Source organism: Petaurus breviceps, unplaced genomic scaffold (genome assembly GCF_028583685.1).
Source record: "Petaurus breviceps papuanus isolate PSGF00001 unplaced genomic scaffold, PetGlider_PUasm1.0 223, whole genome shotgun sequence".
Taxonomy (NCBI): Eukaryota; Metazoa; Chordata; class Mammalia; order Diprotodontia; family Petauridae; genus Petaurus; species Petaurus breviceps.
Window position 1 is genome coordinate 301,162 of NW_027185884.1, and position 4,939 is coordinate 306,100.

The 4,939-nt window shown below is 37.1% G+C and overlaps 1 protein-coding gene across 5 annotated transcripts in view; it reads left to right on the plus strand.

Moving 5' to 3' along the window:
* SLC9A2 (solute carrier family 9 member A2) overlaps positions 1 to 4,939 on the plus strand; it is a 221,658-nt gene that overhangs the window by 59,474 nt on the left and 157,245 nt on the right. The gene's annotated exons all lie outside the window — the stretch shown is intronic.

Consider the following 4,939-nt stretch of genomic DNA (forward strand, 5'->3'; position numbering starts at 1 on the left):
CTCTCTCCCCCCCTCCACAGGGATGCTCCCAAAAGTTCTTCTGGCCTTTCTCTGCTTGGGCCTTTGTATCTTCGGCACCAGCTCCTCCCAGTTCAGCCCCCTCTCTTCACATCAACAAGTCCATCCCACAAGTGGGATTCACAAGCTCTGGGTTTTAACAGTTAACCCAGAAACCAAGCCAATAAAATGGGATCTTTAAATTCCATTATCATTGCATCATATCATTGCAACTATTTCTAAATTCATTTGAGAAATACTCCAAAAAATTTTAAACAACTCAATACTATACTTTTAAAATAAAAGAAAATACCCAAGAAGAAAATACAATCATGCTTATAATATGATTTCTCTTCCAACGCAAATGAATAAATTTTATTATGGTAAAAGTATGTACAAAAGAGAGTAACAAATGTAGCAAGTGATATTTTGCTAATATAGTCTATATATATTCCACCAAGGGCTTCCTCTGACATTTCTTCAAGGTTTGGAGGTCACCCTTGGCTCTAAAAATCTTCATGCATTGGTCCAGCAATGGATTGTATGTCTATCCTCTTAGAAATAGCCTCATTAATCAAGGACAGACTCATCAGCAGAAGACTGAAACCCAAGTAATAATTTGTTTTTCAACCACAACAATGCATGAATGTCTAGAAAAGTTGGCAACTACAATGAAGCCCCACCAATGGAATCATGAATCTGAAATTCTGAAGTATTTTGTGAAATTCTTTTGATTACTGTGAAAGGATAAAGACTTTGGGAGCCAAATTCAACTTCAATTTAGCAAAATCTTGAATATTGCAAAGATAAGAAGGTATTGAAGCTTTTCTACTTGTCTTATGTTCAACTCACTAAAGACTATGAAAAATATCTATGATTTTAAAGATTTCACTCCTATAAATATAACATGAAACCAAAATACTCTTTAATCCATTCCATTAAATAAACAATTCCAACTTTAAATTATTTGATAAAATTCATAAAACAAAGATAATATAATTTTTAATTCCCCTTCTTTCAGGGATATAGGTGAATATAGGACTTTTTTTTTCAAGTTAGGATTCAATGCCAAATTTTCTAATGAAGTTATATTGAAATAAGAAATGAATAGTGCAAACAGACAATTAACTATTATTAAGATTCCTTGTACTTGCTTTATGATAAGGGCAAATAGGTTAAAAGCTTCTATTCTGTAGTATTTGAAAATATAATGTAGAAAGGTTTGATAATCCACCAAACTTTAAAAAGATGCCATATTCTGAAGATGAAAAATCCTCCATTGGGTGTCAATGTATGTGATAATCTTTGACCCTTTGTTGTCTACTTCTAAAGACAAGTCTCTCACTTTTTTCATGCCAGTGTCTAAAGCTCCATGACATTTAAAAAGGTTGAGAGGCATGGTTTCTGGGTAATTTAATCATTCATTAATTATGCCAGAATGTTTAATAATGAAAAGGATGGTCATCTGGCCATCTCTCTCAGACCGAAGACCCCTCATGGTGCTGGGCTCACAGTTTATATGCTATTGGAAAAACATATATTCCTGAGGATGGCCATCAACTCTGATTGGTTAACAATCAACGAGAAAACAAATATTACAATGAGAGGCTGGGTTATATTACAATGAGGGTCTTGGGGGAATGTGACTCGGATCACCAAAATCTTTGTTAAAGAGATTTATCAATTTCCATATCACCTGTCTGACAAAAAGGAGGTTCCACATTTTCCCAGACCTGTCTGGCAACTACAATGACCAGAAATATACCCATTAGTCTAAACTTATTCCTTTGCTGGCTTTGATTTGATTTCGGCTATCCTGGCTGGGTAAGTCTTTTAGAGAGATTATCCACACAGGTTGTTTTCTGGAGGAGGAAGTAGAAAAAGGGAAAAACCTTAGTCCTAATTCAATACTTAGTTATTAATACAAGGAAGAAATAATCATTTCTCTCATCTCCCTTATTTATCATGCAAGTATATTATTAGGATTAATCAGATAATATATCAGTCCAAACAGTCTTTGCACTTCTTTGCAAAGGCTTACTATAAACATACATGTGTGTGTATGTGTGTGTGTATATGTATACATAAGGAATTTTCCTAGGTTCAAATCTTGCCTAATTCACTCATTACCTGTGTAACTGTAGACAAGTCACTTAACCTCCCTTGGCCTCAGTTTCATCAGCTGTAAAATAAGCGGGACAAAAAGTGCTTCAGAGGCCCTATCCAGCCTTAGATCTTTGACATTATGATCCTATTTCTCCACCCATATTCAATATTAAAGCTTTCCTATGATGTATTGGTGTCCCTGCATTGTCAAAGACAACACCAACAGAACAAATCCTATTGAGCTAGAAAGGCTTCAAGTCTAGCCCACATGACAAACAGCATTTCTTTCATCCAAGTTCAGAGAGGTTTCTGTATAAGTTGATGATGTGGTAATAATTTTTTTTTGATCCAACTCCTAAAGACCATCTATTAAGTTAGAAAAGAGCTGCAACCTGTTAGTGGAGGTGGTACTTGCATTGGTGAGATTATAGCTCCTTGAAGTGTTAAAGTTTTCTTTTTTAATGCTAAATTCTATAATATAACCCTGAAATTATTCTGTTGCTAATGATTTCAGGTACATATTTGCTTTAATCACAATTGATATTACAGTCAGGTTGTCTTGGTTTTTTTTTTTTTTTAAGCAATCGGGGTTAAGTAACTTGCTCAAGGTTACACGGCCAGTTATTATTTCTGGGTGTGGTGCTGAGTATCTGAGCCCGGATTTGATCCAGGCCATCCCGACACTGGAGCCGGTGCTCTTACTTGCTGAGCCACCTGGCCGCCCCTGTCTTGTTTTGTTTCTGAAGAAGACATAATAGGTGATAAGTATTCACCTTACATGATAATATGGCACAACATTCCTTTAACATAGAGTCCTAACCATTTTTGTGTCATAGGCCCCTGTGGCAGTCCTCCCTCACAAAGTAGGGAACATTTCAGATTTCCTGGAAGCTCATTATACTCCAGGCCTTCTCACAATGCAAGTACATTCCTTCTGTAGCTCCTTCTACTGCTTGGTCAGTACCTCCCAGAATTTTCTTTTTAAGGAGTGACCAGGCCAGCCATGTCTCTATGCCATTCCAGGCTCCTTTCCTGACTCTTCCACCTTTCTCCATCATGCCTCCACTGCATGGGTACCTTCCCCACCTTTTCCACTTCCTTGCTTAGAATGTAAACTTCCAGAAGGAAGGCAGGGACTATTATTTTCCTTCTGCTTATATTTTTATTATGAATGATTAATCTGTGCTTACTTGTGTGCCTTACTATATGCCTAGCACATAGTAAATAGTTGGTAATTTCTTGTTGACTCCAAAAATGTTGAAATTTTTCATCCAGTTCACACCACTCCCACCCTCTAAAATTTATACACATTCCCCCCTGAGGATTTGGGTCCATGGATCACAGGTTAAGATCACTTTTTTTTAGGGAGTAGCACCAAAATAGTGGAGTAGGGGCAGGAATTCACTTAAATTCTCCCAAATTCCTCTGCAAACAACTAAAAATAACACCTGAAATTGAATTCTGAAGCAGCAGTCCCAACAAAAATTCAGACAAAACATTTCCAGTCCCCTAAAACTTAGGATGTCAGCAAGACAGGTAAGGTGGTAGTTGGCCTAGAGTGCAGCACAGGCTACGCCTCGGCACAAGCAGCAGGCCTTGTAAGTGACTGCATCAGCAGCAGCAACAGCTTTGAGAACTCTCACCCAAGGATAGTTAGGGAGTTGGACAACTTTTCAGAAAAAATGAGAGGGGACCCTTTGCTGGCTATAAATTTAGGACCATGTTTCATGGCCCACATATAGTTCCTCATTATAACCCCTGGCAGCTACAGGGGAACAGAAGTCCTGGTCACAGTTAAATGGTCACTCAGAGGGGAGCAGAGATCCTGGTCTCAGTTCTAAGGCAGACAAGAACACAAGCGCTTGCAGCCAAAGGAGAGCAGGGTCACAGTTCCAGCGCCAAGAGGAACACACTAAGGACTAGAGGGGAACAAGAGTCTTTCCTGGGTAAATACAGAGCACAGTCTAGGAAAGCAGTGACAATGCTTTTCCTTACATCATACCATCTTGGAAGTACCAAAAACCTAAAGACTGCCAGAACTAGCTCTGAAAATAGTGACATGAAAAACCCAAACTTGGGGCACTACTTCCCCACCCTGATGTGAGCAGAGTCCAGCTTTAGTATAAAGTTCAAAATCAAAGAAATAGGTTGAAAAAATGAGCAAACAACACCAAAAAGGAACTTCACCTTAACAAGTTACTATGGAGATCAAGACACAAACTCAAAAGAAGAAAATGATGTCAAAACAACTACAAGTGCCTCAAAGGAAAATAAATGAATTGGATACAAGTCCAACAAGAATTCCTGGAAGAGTTCAAAAAAAGTTTTTAAAATCAAATGAGAGGTAGAGAAAAAATTGGGGAAAGAAATGAGAGAGGTGTAAGAACGTTATGAAAAGAAAATTAACAACTCTGTAAAAGAGGTGCAAAAAATGCACTGAAGAAAAACAATATATTAAAAACAGAATGTGCCAAATGGTAAAAGAGGCACAAAAATTCACTAAACAAAAGAACTTTTTAAAAAGCAAGTTGTGGTTTTTGAATGTAATGAAATACTATTGTATTATAAGAAATGATGAGCAGGATGCATTAAAAAAAAAACTTGGAAATACATGAACTGACATAGAGTGAAGCGAACAGAAACAGGAGAACATTGTACATAGTAAGAGTAATATTGTATGATGATCAACTGTGAATGACTTCACTATTCTTAGCAATATAATGATCTAAGACAATTCTGAAGGACTTATATTGAAAAATGTTATCTACCTCCAAAGAAAGAACTGATAGAGTCTGAATGCAGATTGAAACATGCTGGGAGGTTTTAAAATTTCTTT